Raw genomic sequence first — 21,799 nt, forward strand, 5'->3', positions numbered from 1 at the left:
AACTTCAAACGTAGCCTAAAGATTCCCAGACGGGCACCTTTCGCATCCCTACTCCGAAATAGCGATCGTCTCCAGATAGCTGGCAGCCAGAAGGGGCTAGCCTGGAAAGCTGTTGCTCAGCCTCATCTGCCAATGGCACTGCTCGCACAGAGGCACAGAGACTGGGGCTGCTTGCTTGTCTTGCCACCTCAAACTTCAAATGTAGCCTATAGGGTCCCTGAGGGTCTCATTTCGTCTCCCTGTTCTGGAAATGGGAACGATTCCAGATATCTCACAGTCAGCAGGGGCTAGCCTGGAAAGCTGTTGCTCAGCCTCATCTGCCCATGGCACTGCTCGCACAGAGGCACAGAGACTGGGGCTGCTTGCTTGTCTTGCCACCTCAAACTTCAGACGTATTCCGGGGTTCCCTGCGGGGCTCCTTTCGCAGCTCTACTCCGAAAAAGCGAACGTCTCCAGATAGCTCGCAGCCAGAAGGGGCTAGCCTGGAAAGCTGTTGCTCAGCCTCATCTGCCCATGGCAGTGCTCGCACAGAGGCACAGAGACTGGGGCTGCTTGCTTGTCTTGCCACCTCAAACTTCAAACGTATCTTAGGGGTTCCCTGCCGGGCTTCTTTCGCAGCCGTCCTCCGAAAATGCGAACGTCTCAAAATAGCTGGCAGCCAGAAGGGGCTAGCCTGGAAAGCTGTTGCTCAGCCTCATCTGTCCGTGGCACTGCTCGCACAGAAGCACAGAGAGTGGGGCTGCTTGCTTGTCTTGCCACCCAAAATTCAAACGTATCTTTGGGTGTCTCTGCCGGGCTCCTCCAGCAGCCGTGCTCCGAAAATGCGAACGTCTCAAAATAGCTCACAGCCAGAAGGGGCTAGGCTGGAAAGCTGTTGCTCAGCCTCATCTGCCCATGGCACTGTTTGCACAGAGGCACAGAGAGTGAGGATGCTTGCTTGTCTTGCCACCTCAAACTTCAAACGTAGCCACTGGGTAATGATGTCCTGCAAAGCTCCTTTTGCCGCCCTGTCTGAAAATGCGAACGTCTCAAGATAGCTCGCCAGCAGAAGGGGCTAGCCTGGAAAGCTGTTGCTCAACCTCATCTGCCCATGGCACTGCTCGCACAGAGGCAGAGAGACTGGGGCTGCTTGCTTGTCTTGCCACCTCAAACTTCAAACGTATCTTAAGGGTGTCCCTGCCAAGCTCGTTTCGCAGCCCTACTCTGAAAATGGGAACGTCTGCATATAGCTCGCAGCCAGAAGGGGCTAGCCTGCAAAGCTGCTGCTCAGCCTCATCTGTTCGTGGCACTGCTCGCACAGAGGCACAGAGAGTGGGGCTGCTTGCTTGTCTTGCCACTCAAAATTCAAAAGTATCTTAGGGGGTTGCTGTCGGGCTCCTTTCGCAGCCCTGCTCCGAAAATGCGTACGTCTGCAGAATAGCTCGCAGTCAGAAGGGTCTAGCCTGCAAAGCTGTTGCTCAGCCTCATCTGTCCGTGGCACTGCTCGCACAGAAGCACAGAGAGTGGGGCTGCTTGTTTGTCTTGCTACCCAAAATTCAAACGTATCTTAGGGTGTCTCTGCCGGGCTCCTCCAGCAGCCCTGCTCTGAAAATGCGAACGTCTCCAGATAGCTGGCAGCCAGAAGGGGCAAGCCTGGAAAGCTGTTGCTCAGCATTATCTGACCGTGGCACTGCTCGCACAGAGGCACTGAGACTGGGGCTGCTTGCTTGTCTTGCAACCTCAAACTTCAAACGTATCTTAGGGGGTCCCTGCCGGGCGCCTCCAGCAACCCTGCTCCCAAAATGCGAACATCTCAAGATAGCTGGCAGCCAGAAGGGGCTAGGCTGGAAAGCTGTTGCTCAGCCTCATCTGCCCATGGCCCTGCTCACACAGAGGCACAGACACTGGGGCTGCTTGCTTGTCTTGCCACCTCAAACTTCAAACGTATCTTAGGGGATCTCTGCCGGGCGCGTCCAGCAGCCGTGCTCTGAAGATGGGAACGTCTCCAGAATAGCTGGCAGCCAGAAGGGGCTAGCCTGGAAAGCTGTTGCTCAGCCTCATCTGCCCATGGCCCTGCTTGCACAGAGGCACAGAGACTGGGGCTGCTTGCTTGTCTTGCAAACTCAAACTTCAAACGTGTCTTACGGGGTCCCTGTCGGGCTCCTTTCGCAGCCGTGCTCCGAAAATGCGAACGTCTCAAAATAGCTCGCAGCCAGAAGGGGCTAGCATGGAAAGCTGTTGCTCAGCCTCATCTGCCCATGGCACTGTTTGCACAGAGGCACAGAGTGTGAGGATGCTTGCTTGTCTTGCCACCTCAAACTTCAAACGTAGCCACTGGGTATTGATGTCCTGCCAAGCTCCTTTTGCCGCCCTGTCTGAAAATGCGAACGTCTCAAGATAGCTCGCCAGCAGAAGGGGCTAGCCTGGAAAGCTGTTGCTCAACCTCATCTGCCCATGGCACTGCTCGCACAGAGGCAGAGAGACTGGGGCTGCTTGCTTGTCTTGCCACCTCAAACTTCAAACGTATCTTAAGGGGGTCCCTGCCAGGCTTCTTTCGCAGCCCTACTCTGAAAATGCGAACGTCTGCATATAGCTCGCAGCCAGAAGGGGCTAGCATGGAAAGCTGTTGCTCAGCGTAATCTGACCGTGGCACTGCTCGCACAGAGGCACAGAGAGTGGGGCTGCTTGCTTGTCTTGCAACCTCAAACTTCAAACGTATCTTAGGGGGTCCCTGCCGAGCGCCTCCAGCAACCCTGCTACCAAAATGCGAACGTCTCAAGATAGCTCGCAGCCAGAAGGGGCAAGCCTGGAAAGCTGTTGCTCAGCCACATCTGACCGTGTCACTACTCGCAAAGAGGCACAGAGAGTGGGGCTGCTTGCTTGTCTTGCCACCTCAAACTTCAAACGTACTTTTGGCGTTCCGTGCTGGGTACCTCCGGCAGCCCTGCTCCGAAAATGCGAACGTCTGCTGATAGCTCACAGCCAGAAAGGGCAAGCCTGGAAAGCTGTTGCTCAGCCTCATCTGCCCTTGGCCCTGCTCGCACAGAGGCACAGAGACTGGGGCTGCTAGCTTGTCTTTCCACCCAAAATTCAAATGTATCTTAGGGGTACACTCTTGGGCACCTCCAACCGCCCTGCTCCGAAAATGCGAACGTTTCCAGATAGCTCGCAGGCAGAAAGGGGCAGTCTGCTAAGCTGTTGCTCAGCCTCATCTGCCCATGGCACTGCTCACACAGAGGCACAGAGACTGGGGCTGCTTGCTCCTCTTGCCACCTCAAACTTCAAACATAGCCCTTAGATGTGGGTTCCCTGCTGGATGCCCCCAGCAGCTCTGTCTGAAAATGCAAACGTCTCCAGATAGCTCGCAGCCAGAAGGGGCTAGCCTGGAAAGCTTATGCTCAGCATCATCTTCCCCTGGCACTGCTCGCACAGAGGCACAGAGACTGGGGCTGCTTGCTTGTCTTGCCACCCAAAATTCACATGTATCTTAGGGGTTCGCTCTTGGGCAACTCCAGCCGCCCTGCTCCGAAAATGCGAATGTCTGCAGATAGCTCGCAGCCAGAAGGGGCTAGGCTGGAAAGCTGTTGCTCAGGCTCGTCTCCCCATGGCCCTGCTCGCACAGAGGCACAGAGACTGGGGCTGCTTGCTTGTCTTGCTACCTCAAACTTCAAACGTATCCTAAAGATTCCCAGACGGGCTCCTTTCGCAGCCCTACTCCGAAAAAGCGATCGTCTCCAGATAGGTGGCAGCCAGAAGGGGCTAGCCTGGAAAGCTGTTGCTCAGCCTCATCTGCCAATGGCACTGCTCGCACAGAGGCACAGAGACTGGGGCTGCTTGCTTGTCTTGCCACCTCAAACTTCAAATGTAGCCCGGGGGTCCCTGTTGCGCTCCTTTCGCAGCCGTGCTCCGAAAATGCGAACGTCTCGAAATATCTCACAGTCAGCAGTGGCTAGCCTGGAAAGCTGTTGCTCAGCCTCATCTGCCCATGTCACTGCTCGCACAGAGGCACAAGAGACTGGGGCTGCTTGCTTGTCTTGCCACCTCAAACTTCAAACGTATTCCAGGGTTCCCTGCGGGGCTCCTTTCGCAGCTCTACTCCGAAAAAGCGAACGTCTCCAGATAGCTCGCAGCCAGAAGGGGCTAGCCTGGAAAGCTGTTGCTCAGCCTCATCTGCCCATGGCACTGCTCGCACAGAGGCACAGAGACTGGGGCTGCTTGCTTGTCTTGCCACCTCAAACTTCAAACGTATCATAAAGGGTCCCTTATGGGCTCCTTTCACAGCCGTGCTCCGAAAATACGCACGTCTCCAAGTTTCTCACAGTCAGCAGGGGCTAGCCTCGAAAGCTGTTGCTCAGCCTCATCTGCCCATGGCACTGCTCGCACAGAGGCACACAGACTGGGGCTGCTTGCTTGTCTTGCCACCTCAAACTTCACATGTAGCCCGGGGGTCCCTGTCGCGCTCCTTTCACAGCCGCGCTCCGAAAATGCGAATGTCTCGAAATATCTCACAGTCAGCAGGGGCTAGCCTCGAAAGCTGTTGCTCACCTCATCTGCCCATGGCACTGCTCGCACACAGGCACAGAGACTGGGGCTCCTTGCTTGTCTTGCCGCCTCAAACTTCAAACATATCCTAAATGGTCCCTGATGGGCTCTTTTCACAGCCGTGCTCCGAAAATGCGAACGTCTCCAAATATCTCACACTCAGCAGGTGCTAGCCTCGAAAGCTGTTGCTCATCCTCATCTGCCCGTGGCACTGCTCGCAAAGAGGCACAGAGACTGGGGCTGCTTGCTTGTCTTGCCACCTCAAACTTCAAACGTAGCCTAAAGATTCCCAGACGGGCACCTTTCGCATCCCTACTCCGAAATAGCGATCGTCTCCAGATAGCTGGCAGCCAGAAGGGGCTAGCCTGGAAAGCTGTTGCTCAGCCTCATCTGCCAATGGCACTGCTCGCACAGAGGCACAGAGACTGGGGCTGCTTGCTTGTCTTGCCACCTCAAACTTCAAATGTAGCCTATAGGGTCCCTGAGGGTCTCATTTCGTCTCCCTGTTCTGGAAATGGGAACGATTCCAGATATCTCACAGTCAGCAGGGGCTAGCCTGGAAAGCTGTTGCTCAGCCTCATCTGCCCATGGCACTGCTCGCACAGAGGCACAGAGACTGGGGCTGCTTGCTTGTCTTGCCACCTCAAACTTCAGACGTATTCCGGGGTTCCCTGCGGGGCTCCTTTCGCAGCTCTACTCCGAAAAAGCGAACGTCTCCAGATAGCTCGCAGCCAGAAGGGGCTAGCCTGGAAAGCTGTTGCTCAGCCTCATCTGCCCATGGCACTGCTCGCACAGAGGCACAGAGACTGGGGCTGCTTGCTTGTCTTGCCACCTCAAACTTCAAACGTATCTTAGGGGTTCCCTGCCGGGCTTCTTTCGCAGCCGTCCTCCGAAAATGCGAACGTCTCAAAATAGCTGGCAGCCAGAAGGGGCTAGCCTGGAAAGCTGTTGCTCAGCCTCATCTGTCCGTGGCACTGCTCGCACAGAAGCACAGAGAGTGGGGCTGCTTGCTTGTCTTGCCACCCAAAATTCAAACGTATCTTTGGGTGTCTCTGCCGGGCTCCTCCAGCAGCCGTGCTCCGAAAATGCGAACGTCTCAAAATAGCTCACAGCCAGAAGGGGCTAGGCTGGAAAGCTGTTGCTCAGCCTCATCTGCCCATGGCACTGTTTGCACAGAGGCACAGAGAGTGAGGATGCTTGCTTGTCTTGCCACCTCAAACTTCAAACGTAGCCACTGGGTAATGATGTCCTGCAAAGCTCCTTTTGCCGCCCTGTCTGAAAATGCGAACGTCTCAAGATAGCTCGCCAGCAGAAGGGGCTAGCCTGGAAAGCTGTTGCTCAACCTCATCTGCCCATGGCACTGCTCGCACAGAGGCAGAGAGACTGGGGCTGCTTGCTTGTCTTGCCACCTCAAACTTCAAACGTATCTTAAGGGTGTCCCTGCCAGGCTCGTTTCGCAGCCCTACTCTGAAAATGGGAACGTCTGCATATAGCTCGCAGCCAGAAGGGGCTAGCCTGCAAAGCTGCTGCTCAGCCTCATCTGTTCGTGGCACTGCTCGCACAGAGGCACAGAGAGTGGGGCTGCTTGCTTGTCTTGCCACTCAAAATTCAAAAGTATCTTAGGGGGTTGCTGTCGGGCTCCTTTCGCAGCCCTGCTCCGAAAATGCGTACGTCTGCAGAATAGCTCGCAGTCAGAAGGGTCTAGCCTGCAAAGCTGTTGCTCAGCCTCATCTGTCCGTGGCACTGCTCGCACAGAAGCACAGAGAGTGGGGCTGCTTGTTTGTCTTGCTACCCAAAATTCAAACGTATCTTAGGGTGTCTCTGCCGGGCTCCTCCAGCAGCCCTGCTCTGAAAATGCGAACGTCTCCAGATAGCTGGCAGCCAGAAGGGGCAAGCCTGGAAAGCTGTTGCTCAGCATTATCTGACCGTGGCACTGCTCGCACAGAGGCACTGAGACTGGGGCTGCTTGCTTGTCTTGCAACCTCAAACTTCAAACGTATCTTAGGGGGTCCCTGCCGGGCGCCTCCAGCAACCCTGCTCCCAAAATGCGAACATCTCAAGATAGCTGGCAGCCAGAAGGGGCTAGGCTGGAAAGCTGTTGCTCAGCCTCATCTGCCCATGGCCCTGCTCACACAGAGGCACAGACACTGGGGCTGCTTGCTTGTCTTGCCACCTCAAACTTCAAACGTATCTTAGGGGATCTCTGCCGGGCGCGTCCAGCAGCCGTGCTCTGAAGATGGGAACGTCTCCAGAATAGCTGGCAGCCAGAAGGGGCTAGCCTGGAAAGCTGTTGCTCAGCCTCATCTGCCCATGGCCCTGCTTGCACAGAGGCACAGAGACTGGGGCTGCTTGCTTGTCTTGCAAACTCAAACTTCAAACGTGTCTTACGGGGTCCCTGTCGGGCTCCTTTCGCAGCCGTGCTCCGAAAATGCGAACGTCTCAAAATAGCTCGCAGCCAGAAGGGGCTAGCATGGAAAGCTGTTGCTCAGCCTCATCTGCCCATGGCACTGTTTGCACAGAGGCACAGAGTGTGAGGATGCTTGCTTGTCTTGCCACCTCAAACTTCAAACGTAGCCACTGGGTATTGATGTCCTGCCAAGCTCCTTTTGCCGCCCTGTCTGAAAATGCGAACGTCTCAAGATAGCTCGCCAGCAGAAGGGGCTAGCCTGGAAAGCTGTTGCTCAACCTCATCTGCCCATGGCACTGCTCGCACAGAGGCAGAGAGACTGGGGCTGCTTGCTTGTCTTGCCACCTCAAACTTCAAACGTATCTTAAGGGGGTCCCTGCCAGGCTTCTTTCGCAGCCCTACTCTGAAAATGCGAACGTCTGCATATAGCTCGCAGCCAGAAGGGGCTAGCATGGAAAGCTGTTGCTCAGCGTAATCTGACCGTGGCACTGCTCGCACAGAGGCACAGAGAGTGGGGCTGCTTGCTTGTCTTGCAACCTCAAACTTCAAACGTATCTTAGGGGGTCCCTGCCGAGCGCCTCCAGCAACCCTGCTACCAAAATGCGAACGTCTCAAGATAGCTCGCAGCCAGAAGGGGCAAGCCTGGAAAGCTGTTGCTCAGCCACATCTGACCGTGTCACTACTCGCAAAGAGGCACAGAGAGTGGGGCTGCTTGCTTGTCTTGCCACCTCAAACTTCAAACGTACTTTTGGCGTTCCGTGCTGGGTACCTCCGGCAGCCCTGCTCCGAAAATGCGAACGTCTGCTGATAGCTCACAGCCAGAAAGGGCAAGCCTGGAAAGCTGTTGCTCAGCCTCATCTGCCCTTGGCCCTGCTCGCACAGAGGCACAGAGACTGGGGCTGCTAGCTTGTCTTTCCACCCAAAATTCAAATGTATCTTAGGGGTACACTCTTGGGCACCTCCAACCGCCCTGCTCCGAAAATGCGAACGTTTCCAGATAGCTCGCAGGCAGAAAGGGGCAGTCTGCTAAGCTGTTGCTCAGCCTCATCTGCCCATGGCACTGCTCACACAGAGGCACAGAGACTGGGGCTGCTTGCTCCTCTTGCCACCTCAAACTTCAAACATAGCCCTTAGATGTGGGTTCCCTGCTGGATGCCCCCAGCAGCTCTGTCTGAAAATGCAAACGTCTCCAGATAGCTCGCAGCCAGAAGGGGCTAGCCTGGAAAGCTTATGCTCAGCATCATCTTCCCCTGGCACTGCTCGCACAGAGGCACAGAGACTGGGGCTGCTTGCTTGTCTTGCCACCTCAAACTTCAAACGTATCATAAAGGGTCCCTTATGGGCTCCTTTCACAGCCGTGCTCCGAAAATACGCACGTCTCCAAGTTTCTCACAGTCAGCAGGGGCTAGCCTCGAAAGCTGTTGCTCAGCCTCATCTGCCCATGGCACTGCTCGCACAGAGGCACAGAGACTGGGGCTGCTTGCTTGTCTTGCCACCTCAAACTTCAAATGTAGCCCGGGGGTCCCTGTCGCGCTCCTTTCACAGCCGCGCTCCGAAAATGCGAATGTCTCGAAATATCTCACAGTCAGCAGGGGCTAGCCTCGAAAGCTGTTGCTCACCTCATCTGCCCATGGCACTGCTCGCACACAGGCACAGAGACTGGGGCTCCTTGCTTGTCTTGCCGCCTCAAACTTCAAACATATCCTAAATGGTCCCTGATGGGCTCTTTTCACAGCCGTGCTCCGAAAATGCGAACGTCTCCAAATATCTCACACTCAGCAGGTGCTAGCCTCGAAAGCTGTTGCTCATCCTCATCTGCCCGTGGCACTGCTCGCAAAGAGGCACAGAGACTGGGGCTGCTTGCTTGTCTTGCCACCTCAAACTTCAAACGTAGCCTAAAGATTCCCAGACGGGCACCTTTCGCATCCCTACTCCGAAATAGCGATCGTCTCCAGATAGCTGGCAGCCAGAAGGGGCTAGCCTGGAAAGCTGTTGCTCAGCCTCATCTGCCAATGGCACTGCTCGCACAGAGGCACAGAGACTGGGGCTGCTTGCTTGTCTTGCCACCTCAAACTTCAAATGTAGCCTATAGGGTCCCTGAGGGTCTCATTTCGTCTCCCTGTTCTGGAAATGGGAACGATTCCAGATATCTCACAGTCAGCAGGGGCTAGCCTGGAAAGCTGTTGCTCAGCCTCATCTGCCCATGGCACTGCTCGCACAGAGGCACAGAGACTGGGGCTGCTTGCTTGTCTTGCCACCTCAAACTTCAGACGTATTCCGGGGTTCCCTGCGGGGCTCCTTTCGCAGCTCTACTCCGAAAAAGCGAACGTCTCCAGATAGCTCGCAGCCAGAAGGGGCTAGCCTGGAAAGCTGTTGCTCAGCCTCATCTGCCCATGGCAGTGCTCGCACAGAGGCACAGAGACTGGGGCTGCTTGCTTGTCTTGCCACCTCAAACTTGAAATGTAGCCTATAGGGTGCCTGAGGGGCTCATTTCGCTTCCCTGTTCTGAAAATGCGAACGTCTCCAGATAGCTGGCAGCCAGAAGGGGCTAGCCTGGAAAGCTGTTGCTCAGCCTCATCTGCCAATGGCACTGCTCGCACAGAGGCACAGAGACTGGGGCTGCTTGCTTGTCTTGCCACCTCAAACTTCACATGTAGCCTGGGGGGTTGCTGTTGTACTCCTTTCGCAGCCCTGCTCCGAAAATGCGAACGTCTCCAGATAGCTCGCAGGTAGAAGGGGCTAGCCTGGAACGATGTTGCTCAGCCTCATCTGCCCGTTGCAGTGCTCGTACAGAAGCACAGAGACTGGGGCTGCTTGCTTGTCTTGCCACCTCAAACTTCAAACGTTGCCTAAAGATTCCCAGACGGGCTCCTTTCGCAGCCCGGCTCTGAAAATGCGAATGTCTCCAGATATCTCACAGTGAGAAGGGGCTAGCCTGGAAAGCTTATGCTCAGCATCATCTGCCCCTGGCACTGCTCGCACAGAGGCACAGAGACTGGGGCTGCTTGCTTGTCTTGCCACCCAAAATTCAAATGTATCTTAGGGGTTCGCTCTTGGGCACCTCCAGCCGCCCTGCTCCGAAAATGCGAATGTCTGCAGATAGCTCGCAGCCAGAAGGGGCTAGGCTGGAAAGCTGTTGCTCAGGCTCGTCTCCCCATGGCCCTGCTCGCACAGAGGCACAGAGAGTGTCGATGCTTGCTTGTCTTGCAAACTCAAAATTCAAACGTATCTTAGGGGGTCCCTGCCGGGATCCTTTCGCAGTAGTGCTCTGAAAATGCGAACGTTACAAAATAGCTCGCAGCCAGAAGGGGCAAGGCTGGAAAGCTGTTGCTCAGCCTCATCTGCCCATGGCACTGCTCACACAGAGGCACAGAGAGTGGGGCTGCTTGCTTCTCTTGCCACCTCAATCTTCAAACATAGCCCAGAGATGTGGGGTCCGTGCCGGTGCCCCCAGCAGCCCTGTCTGAAAATGCAAACGTCTCCAGATAGCTCGCCAGCAGAAGGGTCTAGCCTGGAAAGCTGTTGCTCAGCCTCATCTGCCCGTGGCACTGCTCGCACAGAGACACAAAGAGTAGGGCTGCTTGCTTGTCTTGCCACCTCAAATTTCAAACGTAACGAGGGGGTCCCTCAAGAGTGCCTCCAGCAGCCGTGCTCCGAAAATGCGAACGTCTCCAGATAGCTCGCTGTCAGAAGGGGCTAGCCTGGAAAGCTGTTGCTCAGCCTCATCTGCCCATGCACTGCTCGCGCAGAGGCACAGAGAGTGGGGTTGCTTGCTTGTCTTGCCACCTCAAACTTCAAACGTATCTTAGGGGGTGCCTGCCGGGCTCCTCCAGCACCCCTGCTCCGAAAATGCGAACGTCTCAAAATAGCTGGCAGCCAGAAGGGGCAAGCCTGGAAAGCTTTTGCTCAGCGTTATCTGACCGTGGCACTGCTCGCACAGAGGCACAGAGAGTGGGGCTGCTTGCTTGTCTTGCCACCTCAAACTTCAAACGTATCTTAGGTTGTCTCTGCTGGGCGCCTCCAGCAGCCCTGCTCCGAAAATGGGAACGTCTCCAGATAGCTGGCAGCCAGAAGGGGCTAGCCTGGAAAGCTGTTGCTCAGCATTATCTGCCCATGGCCCTGCTCGCACAGAGGCACAGAGAGTGGGGCTGCTTGCTTGTCTTGCCACCTCAAACTTCAAATGTAGCCTATAGGGTCCCTGAGGTTCTCATTTCGTCTCCCTGTTCTGGAAATGGGATCGATTCCAGATATCTCACAGTCAGCAGGGGCTAGCCTGGAAAGCTGTTGCTCAGCCTCATCTGCCAATGGCACTGCTCGCACAGAGGCACAGAGACTGGGGCTGCTTGCTTGTCTTGCCACCTCAAACTTCAGACGTATTCCGGGGTTCCCTGCGGGGCTCCTTTCGCAGCTCTACTCTGAAAAAGCGAACGTCTCCAGATAGCTCGCAGCCAGAAGGGGCTAGCCTGGAAAGCTGTTGCTCAGCCTCATCTGCCCATGGCAGTGCTCGCACAGAGGCACAGAGACTGGGGCTGCTTGCTTGTCTTGCCACCTCAAACTTCAAACGTATCTTAGGTTGTCTCTGCTGGGCGCCTCCAGCAGCCCTGCTCCGAAAATGGGAACGTCTCCAGATAGCTGGCAGCCAGAAGGGGCTAGCCTGGAAAGCTGTTGCTCAGCATTATCTGCCCATGGCCCTGCTCGCACAGAGGCACAGAGAGTGGGGCTGATTGCTTGTCTTGCCACCTCTAACTTCAAACGTATCTTAAGGGGTTCCCTGCCGGGCTTCTTTCGCAGCCGTCCTCCGAAAATGCGAACGTCTCAAAATAGCTGGCAGCCAGAAGGGGCTAGCCTGGAAAGCTGTTGCTCAGCCTCATCTGTCCGTGGCACTGCTCGCACAGAAGCACAGAGAGTGGGGCTGCTTGCTTGTCTTGCCACCCAAAATTCAAACGTATCTTTGGGTGTCTCTGCCGGGCTCCTCCAGCAGCCGTGCTCCGAAAATGCGAACGTCTCAAAATAGCTCACAGCCAGAAGGGGCTAGGCTGGAAAGCTGTTGCTCAGCCTCATCTGCCCATGGCACTGTTTGCACAGAGGCACAGAGAGTGAGGATGCTTGCTTGTCTTGCCACCTCAAACTTCAAACGTAGCCACTGGGTAATGATGTCCTGCCAAGCTCCTTTTGCCGCCCTGTCTGAAAATGCGAACGTCTCAAGATAGCTCGCCAGCAGAAGGGGCTAGCCTGGAAAGCTGTTGCTCAGCCTCATCTGTTCGTGGCACTGCTCGCACAGAGGCACAGAGAGTGGGGCTGCTTGCTTGTCTTGCCACTCAAAATTCAAAAGTATCTTAGGGGGTTGCTGTCGGGCTCCTTTCTCAGCCCTGCTCCGAAAATGCGTACGTCTGCAGAATAGCTCGCAGTCAGAAGGGGCTAGCCTGCAAAGCTGTTGCTCAGCCTCATCTGTCCGTGGCACTGCTCGCACAGAAGCACAGAGAGTGGGGCTGCTTGTTTGTCTTGCTACCCAAAATTCAAACGTATCTTAGGGTGTCTCTGCCGGGCTCCTCCAGCAGCCCTGCTCTGAATATGCGAACGTCTCCAGATAGCTGGCAGCCAGAAGGGGCAAGCCTGGAAAGCTGTTGCTCAGCATTATCTGACCGTGGCACTGCTCGCACAGAGGCACTGAGACTGGGGCTGCTTGCTTGTCTTGCAACCTCAAACTTCAAACGTATCTTAGGGGGTCCCTGCCGGGCGCCTCCAGCAACCCTGCTCCCAAAATGCGAACATCTCCAGATAGCTCGCAGCCAGAAGGGGCTAGTCTGGAAAGCTGTTGCTCAGCCTCATCTGCCCATGGCCCTGCTCACACAGAGGCACAGACACTGGGGCTGCTTGCTTGTCTTGCCACCTCAAACTTCAAACGTATCTTAGGGGATCTCTGCCGGGCGCGTCCAGCAGCCGTGCTCTGAAGATGGGAACGTCTCCAGAATAGCTGGCAGCCAGAAGGGGCTAGCCTGGAAAGCTGTTGCTCAGCCTCATCTGCCCATGGCCCTGCTTGCACAGAGGCACAGAGACTGGGGCTGCTTGCTTCTCTTGCAAACTCAAACTTCAAACGTGTCTTACGGGGTCCCTGTCGGGCTCCTTTCGCAGCCGTGCTCCGAAAATGCGAACGTCTCAAAATAGCTCGCAGCCAGAAGGGGCTAGCATGGAAAGCTGTTGCTCAGCCTCATCTGCCCATGGCACTGTTTGCACAGAGGCACAGAGTGTGAGGATGCTTGCTTGTCTTGCCACCTCAAACTTCAAACGTAGCCACTGGGTATTGATGTCCTGCCAAGCTCCTTTTGCCGCCCTGTCTGAAAATGCGAACGTCTCAAGATAGCTCGCCAGCAGAAGGGGCTAGCCTGGAAAGCTGTTGCTCAACCTCATCTGCCCATGGCACTGCTCGCACAGAGGCAGAGAGACTGGGGCTGCTTGCTTGTCTTGCCACCTCAAACTTCAAACGTATCTTAAGGGGGTCCCTGCCAGGCTTCTTTCGCAGCCCTGCTCTGAAAATGCGAACGTCTGCATATAGCTCGCAGCCAGAAGGGGCTAGCATGGAAAGCTGTTGCTCAGCGTAATCTGACCGTGGCACTGCTCGCACAGAGGCACAGAGAGTGGGGCTGCTTGCTTGTCTTGCAACCTCAAACTTCAAACGTATCTTAGGGGGTCCCTGCCGAGCGCCTCCAGCAACCCTGCTACCAAAATGCGAACGTCTCAAGATAGCTCGCCAGCAGAAGGGGCTAGCCTGGAAAGCTGTTGCTCAACCTCATCTGCCCATGGCACTGCTCGCACAGAGGCAGAGAGACTGGGGCTGCTTGCTTGTCTTGCCACCTCAAACTTCAAACGTATCTTAAGGGTGTCCCTGCCAGGCTCGTTTCGCAGCCCTACTCTGAAAATGGGAACGTCTGCATATAGCTCGCAGCCAGAAGGGGCTAGCCTGCAAAGCTGCTGCTCAGCCTCATCTGTTCGTGGCACTGCTCGCACAGAGGCACAGAGAGTGGGGCTGCTTGCTTGTCTTGCCACTCAAAATTCAAAAGTATCTTAGGGGGTTGCTGTCGGGCTCCTTTCGCAGCCCTGCTCCGAAAATGCGTACGTCTGCAGAATAGCTCGCAGTCAGAAGGGTCTAGCCTGCAAAGCTGTTGCTCAGCCTTATCTGTCCGTGGCACTGCTTGCACAGAAGCACAGAGAGTGGGGCTGCTTGTTTGTCTTGCTACCCAAAATTCAAACGTATCTTAGGGTGTCTCTGCCGGGCTCCTCCAGCAGCCCTGCTCTGAATATGCGAACGTCTCCAGATAGCTGGCAGCCAGAACGGGCAAGCCTGGAAAGCTGTTGCTCAGCATTATCTGACCGTGGCACTGCTCGCACAGAGGCACTGAGACTGGGGCTGCTTGCTTGTCTTGCAACCTCAAACTTCAAACGTATCTTAGGGGGTCCCTGCCGGGCGCCTCCAGCAACCCTGCTCCCAAAATGCGAACATCTCAAGATAGCTCGCAGCCAGAAGGGGCTAGTCTGGAAAGCTGTTGCTCAGCCTCATCTGCCTATGGCCCTGCTCACACAGAGGCACAGACACTGGGGCTGCTTGCTTGTCTTGCCACCTCAAACTTCAAACGTATCTTAGGGGATCTCTGCCGGGCGCGTCCAGCAGCCGTGCTCTGAAGATGGGAACGTCTCCAGAATAGCTGGCAGCCAGAAGGGGCTAGCCTGGAAAGCTGTTGCTCAGCCTCATCTGCCCATGGCCCTGCTTGCACAGAGGCACAGAGACTGGGGCTGCTTGCTTGTCTTGCAAACTCAAACTTCAAACGTGTCTTACGGGGTCCCTGTCGGGCTCCTTTCGCAGCCGTGCTCCGAAAATGCGAACGTCTCAAAATAGCTCGCAGCCAGAAGGGGCTAGCATGGAAAGCTGTTGCTCAGCCTCATCTGCCCATGGCACTGTTTGCACAGAGGCACAGAGTGTGAGGATGCTTGCTTGTCTTGCCACCTCAAACTTCAAACGTAGCCACTGGGTATTGATGTCCTGCCAAGCTCCTTTTGCCGCCCTGTCTGAAAATGCGAACGTCTCAAGATAGCTCGCCAGCAGAAGGGGCTAGCCTGGAAAGCTGTTGCTCAACCTCATCTGCCCATGGCACTGCTCGCACAGAGGCAGAGAGACTGGGGCTGCTTGCTTGTCTTGCCACCTCAAACTTCAAACGTATCTTAAGGGGGTCCCTGCCAGGCTTCTTTCGCAGCCCTGCTCTGAAAATGCGAACGTCTGCATATAGCTCGCAGCCAGAAGGGGCTAGCATGGAAAGCTGTTGCTCAGCGTAATCTGACCGTGGCACTGCTCGCACAGAGGCACAGAGAGTGGGGCTGCTTGCTTGTCTTGCAACCTCAAACTTCAAACGTATCTTAGGGGGTCCCTGCCGAGCGCCTCCAGCAACCCTGCTACCAAAATGCGAACGTCTCAAGATAGCTCGCAGCCAGAAGGGGCAAGCCTGGAAAGCTGTTGCTCAGCCACATCTGACCGTGTCACTACTCGCAAAGAGGCACAGAGAGTGGGGCTGCTTGCTTGTCTTGCCACCTCAAACTTCAAACGTACTTTTGGCGTTCCGTGCTGGGTACCTCCGGCAGCCCTGCTCCGAAAATGCGAACGTCTGCTGATAGCTCACAGCCAGAAAGGGCAAGCCTGGAAAGCTGTTGCTCAGCCTCATCTGCCCTTGGCCCTGCTCGCACAGAGGCACAGAGACTGGGGCTGCTAGCTTGTCTTTCCACCCAAAATTCAAATGTATCTTAGGGGTACACTCTTGGGCACCTCCAACCGCCCTGCTCCGAAAATGCGAACGTTTCCAGATAGCTCGCAGGCAGAAAGGGGCAGTCTGCTAAGCTGTTGCTCAGCCTCATCTGCCCATGGCACTGCTCACACAGAGGCACAGAGACTGGGGCTGCTTGCTCCTCTTGCCACCTCAAACTTCAAACATAGCCCTTAGATGTGGGTTCCCTGCTGGATGCCCCCAGCAGCTCTGTCTGAAAATGCAAACGTCTCCAGATAGCTCGCAGCCAGAAGGGGCTAGCCTGGAAAGCTTATGCTCAGCATCATCTTCCCCTGGCACTGCTCGCACAGAGGCACAGAGACTGGGGCTGCTTGCTTGTCTTGCCACCCAAAATTCAAATGTATCTTAGGGGTTCGCTCTTGGGCAACTCCAGCCGCCCTGCTCCGAAAATGCGAATGTCTGCAGATAGCTCGCAGCCAGAAGGGGCTAGGCTGGAAAGCTGTTGCTCAGGCTCGTCTCCCCATGGCCCTGCTCGCACAGAGGCACAGAGACTGGGGCTGCTTGCTTGTCTTGCTACCTCAAACTTCAAACGTATCCTAAAGATTCCCAGACGGGCTCCTTTCGCAGCCCTACTCCGAAAAAGCGATCGTCTCCAGATAGGTGGCAGCCAGAAGGGGCTAGCCTGGAAAGCTGTTGCTCAGCCTCATCTGCCAATGGCACTGCTCGCACAGAGGCACAGAGACTGGGGCTGCTTGCTTGTCTTGCCACCTCAAACTTCAAATGTAGCCCGGGGGTCCCTGTTGCGCTCCTTTCGCAGCCGTGCTCCGAAAATGCGAACGTCTCGAAATATCTCACAGTCAGCAGTGGCTAGCCTGGAAAGCTGTTGCTCAGCCTCATCTGCCCATGTCACTGCTCGCACAGAGGCACAAGAGACTGGGGCTGCTTGCTTGTCTTGCCACCTCAAACTTCAAACGTATTCCGGGGTTCCCTGCGGGGCTCCTTTCGCAGCTCTACTCCAAAAAAGCGAACGTCTCCAGATAGCTCGCAGCCAGAAGGGGCTAGCCTGGAAAGCTGTTGCTCAGCCTCATCTGCCCATGGCACTGCTCGCACAGAGGCACAGAGACTGGGGCTGCTTGCTTGTCTTGCCACCTCAAACTTCAAACGTATCATAAAGGGTCCCTTATGGGCTCCTTTCACAGCCGTGCTCCGAAAATACGCACGTCTCCAAGTTTCTCACAGTCAGCAGGGGCTAGCCTCGAAAGCTGTTGCTCAGCCTCATCTGCCCATGGCACTGCTCGCACAGAGGCACACAGACTGGGGCTGCTTGCTTGTCTTGCCACCTCAAACTTCACATGTAGCCCGGGGGTCCCTGTCGCGCTCCTTTCACAGCCGCGCTCCGAAAATGCGAATGTCTCGAAATATCTCACAGTCAGCAGGGGCTAGCCTCGAAAGCTGTTGTTCACCTCATCTGCCCATGGCACTGCTCGCACACAGGCACAGAGACTGGGGCTCCTTGCTTGTCTTGCCGCCTCAAACTTCAAACATATCCTAAATGGTCCCTGATGGGCTCCTTTCACAGCCGTGCTCCGAAAATGCGAACGTCTCCAAATATCTCACACTCAGCAGGTGCTAGCCTCGAAAGCTGTTGCTCATCCTCGTCTGCCCGTGGCACTGCTCGCAAAGAGGCACAGAGACTGGGGCTGCTTGCTTGTCTTGCCACCTCAAACTTCAAACGTAGCCTAAAGATTCCCAGACGGGCACCTTTCGCATCCCTACTCCGAAATAGCGATCGTCTCCAGATAGCTGGCAGCCAGAAGGGGCTAGCATGGAAAGCTGTTGCTCAGCGTAATCTGACCGTGGCACTGCTCGCACAGAGGCACAGAGAGTGGGGCTGCTTGCTTGTCTTGCAACCTCAAACTTCAAACGTATCTTAGGGGGTCCCTGCCGAGCGCCTCCAGCAACCCTGCTACCAAAATGCGAACGTCTCAAGATAGCTCGCAGCCAGAAGGGGCAAGCCTGGAAAGCTGTTGCTCAGCCACATCTGACCGTGTCACTACTCGCAAAGAGGCACAGAGAGTGGGGCTGCTTGCTTGTCTTGCCACCTCAAACTTCAAACGTACTTTTGGCGTTCCGTGCTGGGTACCTCCGGCAGCCCTGCTCCGAAAATGCGAACGTCTGCTGATAGCTCACAGCCAGAAAGGGCAAGCCTGGAAAGCTGTTGCTCAGCCTCATCTGCCCTTGGCCCTGCTCGCACAGAGGCACAGAGACTGGGGCTGCTAGCTTGTCTTTCCACCCAAAATTCAAATGTATCTTAGGGGTACACTCTTGGGCACCTCCAACCGCCCTGCTCCGAAAATGCGAACGTTTCCAGATAGCTCGCAGGCAGAAAGGGGCAGTCTGCTAAGCTGTTGCTCAGCCTCATCTGCCCATGGCACTGCTCACACAGAGGCACAGAGACTGGGGCTGCTTGCTCCTCTTGCCACCTCAAACTTCAAACATAGCCCTTAGATGTGGGTTCCCTGCTGGATGCCCCCAGCAGCTCTGTCTGAAAATGCAAACGTCTCCAGATAGCTCGCAGCCAGAAGGGGCTAGCCTGGAAAGCTTATGCTCAGCATCATCTTCCCCTGGCACTGCTCGCACAGAGGCACAGAGACTGGGGCTGCTTGCTTGTCTTGCCACCCAAAATTCAAATGTATCTTAGGGGTTCGCTCTTGGGCAACTCCAGCCGCCCTGCTCCGAAAATGCGAATGTCTGCAGATAGCTCGCAGCCAGAAGGGGCTAGGCTGGAAAGCTGTTGCTCAGGCTCGTCTCCCCATGGCCCTGCTCGCACAGAGGCACAGAGACTGGGGCTGCTTGCTTGTCTTGCTACCTCAAACTTCAAACGTATCCTAAAGATTCCCAGACGGGCTCCTTTCGCAGCCCTACTCCGAAAAAGCGATCGTCTCCAGATAGGTGGCAGCCAGAAGGGGCTAGCCTGGAAAGCTGTTGCTCAGCCTCATCTGCCAATGGCACTGCTCGCACAGAGGCACAGAGACTGGGGCTGCTTGCTTGTCTTGCCACCTCAAACTTCAAATGTAGCCCGGGGGTCCCTGTTGCGCTCCTTTCGCAGCCGTGCTCCGAAAATGCGAACGTCTCGAAATATCTCACAGTCAGCAGTGGCTAGCCTGGAAAGCTGTTGCTCAGCCTCATCTGCCCATGGCACTGCTCGCACAGAGGCACAAGAGACTGGGGCTGCTTGCTTGTCTTGCCACCTCAAACTTCAAACGTATTCCGGGGTTCCCTGCGGGGCTCCTTTCGCAGCTCTACTCCGAAAAAGCGAACGTCTCCAGATAGCTCGCAGCCAGAAGGGGCTAGCCTGGAAAGCTGTTGCTCAGCCTCATCTGCCCATGGCACTGCTCGCACAGAGGCACAGAGACTGGGGCTGCTTGCTTGTCTTGCCACCTCAAACTTCAAACGTATCATAAAGGGTCCCTTATGGGCTCCTTTCACAGCCGTGCTCCGAAAATACGCACGTCTCCAAGTTTCTCACAGTCAGCAGGGGCTAGCCTCGAAAGCTGTTGCTCAGCCTCATCTGCCCATGGCACTGCTCGCACAGAGGCACACAGACTGGGGCTGCTTGCTTGTCTTGCCACCTCAAACTTCAAATGTAGCCCGGGGGTCCCTGTCGCACTCCTTTCACAGCCGCGCTCCGAAAATGCGAATGTCTCGAAATATCTCACAGTCAGCAGGGGCTAGCCTCGAAAGCTGTTGTTCACCTCATCTGCCCATGGCACTGCTCGCACAGAGGCACAGAGACTGGGGCTCCTTGCTTGTCTTGCCGCCTCAAACTTCAAACATATCCTAAATGGTCCCTGATGGGCTCCTTTCACAGCCGTGCTCCGAAAATGCGAACGTCTCCAAATATCTCACACTCAGCAGGTGCTAGCCTCGAAAGCTGTTGCTCATCCTCATCTGCCCGTGGCACTGCTCGCAAAGAGGCACAGAGACTGGGGCTGCTTGCTTGTCTTGCCACCTCAAACTTCAAACGTAGCCTAAAGATTCCCAGACGGGCACCTTTCGCATCCCTACTCCGAAATAGCGATCGTCTCCAGATAGCTGGCAGCCAGAAGGGGCTAGCCTGGAAAGCTGTTGCTCAGCCTCATCTGCCAATGGCACTGCTCGCACAGAGGCACAGAGACTGGGGCTGCTTGCTTGTCTTGCCACCTCAAACTTCAAATGTAGCCTATAGGGTCCCTGAGGGTCTCATTTCGTCTCCCTGTTCTGGAAATGGGAACGATTCCAGATATCTCACAGTCAGCAGGGGCTAGCCTGGAAAGCTGTTGCTCAGCCTCATCTGCCCATGGCACTGCTCGCACAGATGCACAGAGAGTGGGGCTGCTTGCTTGTCTTGCCACCTCAAACTTCAGACGTATTCCGGGGTTCCCTGCGGGGCTCCTTTCGCAGCTCTACTCCGAAAAAGCGAACGTCTCCAGATAGCTCGCAGCCAGAAGGGGCTAGCCTGGAAAGCTGTTGCTCAGCCTCATCTGCCCATGGCAGTGCTCGCACAGAGGCACAGAGACTGGGGCTGCTTGCTTGTCTTGCCACCTCAAACTTGAAATGTAGCCTATAGGGTGCCTGAGGGGCTCATTTCGCTTCCCTGTTCTGAAAATGCGAACCTCTCCAGATAGCTGGCAGCCAGAAGGGGCTAGCCTGGAAAGCTGTTGCTCAGCCTCATCTGCCAATGGCACTGCTCGCACAGAGGCACAGAGACTGGGGCTGCTTGCTTGTCTTGCCACCTCAAACTTCAAACGTATTCCCGGGGTCCCTGCGGGGCTCGTTTCGCAGGTCTACTCCGAAAAAGCGAACGTCTCCAGATAGCTCGCAGCCAGAAGGGGCTAGCCTGGAAAGCTGTTGCTCAGCCTCATCTGCCCATGGCACTGCTCGCACAGAGGCACAGAGACTGGGGCTGCTTGCTTGTCTTGCCACCTCAAACTTCACATGTAGCCTGGGGGGTTGCTGTTGTACTCCTTTCGCAGCCCTGCTCCGAAAATGCGAACGTCTCCAGATAGCTCGCAGGTAGAAGGGGCTAGCCTGGAACGATGTTGCTCAGCCTCATCTGCCCGTTGCAGTGCTCGCACAGAAGCACAGAGACTGGGGCTGCTTGCTTGTCTTGCCACCTCAAACTTCAAACGTTGCCTAAAGATTCCCAGACGGGCTCCTTTCGCAGCCCGGCTCTGAAAATGCGAATGTCTCCAGATATCTCACAGTGAGAAGGGGCTAGCCTGGAAAGCTTATGCTCAGCATCATCTGCCCCTGGCACTGCTCGCACAGAGGCACAGAGACTGGGGCTGCTTGCTTGTCTTGCCACCCAAAATTCAAATGTATCTTAGGGGTTCGCTCTTGGGCACCTCCAGCCGCCCTGCTCCGAAAATGCGAATGTCTGCAGATAGCTCGCAGCCAGAAGGGGCTAGGCTGGAAAGCTGTTGCTCAGGCTCGTCTCCCCATGGCCCTGCTCGCACAGAGGCACAGAGAGTGTCGATGCTTGCTTGTCTTGCAAACTCAAAATTCAAACGTATCTTAGGGGGTCCCTGCCGGGATCCTTTCGCAGTAGTGCTCTGAAAATGCGAACGTTACAAAATAGCTCGCAGCCAGAAGGGGCTAGGCTGGAAAGCTGTTGCTCAGCCTCATCTGCCCATGGCACTGCTCACACAGAGGCACAGAGAGTGGGGCTGCTTGCTTCTCTTGCCACCTCAATCTTCAAACATAGCCCAGAGATGTGGGGTCCGTGCCGGTGCCCCCAGCAGCCCTGTCTGAAAATGCAAACGTCTCCAGATAGCTCGCCAGCAGAAGGGTCTAGCCTGGAAAGCTGTTGCTCAGCCTCATCTGCCCGTGGCACTGCTCGCACAGAGACACAAAGAGTAGGGCTGCTTGCTTGTCTTGCCACCTCAAATTTCAAACGTAACGAGGGGGTCCCTCAAGAGTGCCTCCAGCAGCCGTGCTCCGAAAATGCGAACGTCTCCAGATAGCTCGCTGTCAGAAGGGGCTAGCCTGGAAAGCTGTTGCTCAGCCTCATCTGCCCATGCACTGCTCGCGCAGAGGCACAGAGAGTGGGGTTGCTTGCTTG

Source organism: Opisthocomus hoazin, chromosome 3, assembly GCF_030867145.1.
Source record: "Opisthocomus hoazin isolate bOpiHoa1 chromosome 3, bOpiHoa1.hap1, whole genome shotgun sequence".
NCBI classification, from domain to species: domain Eukaryota; kingdom Metazoa; phylum Chordata; class Aves; order Opisthocomiformes; family Opisthocomidae; genus Opisthocomus; species Opisthocomus hoazin.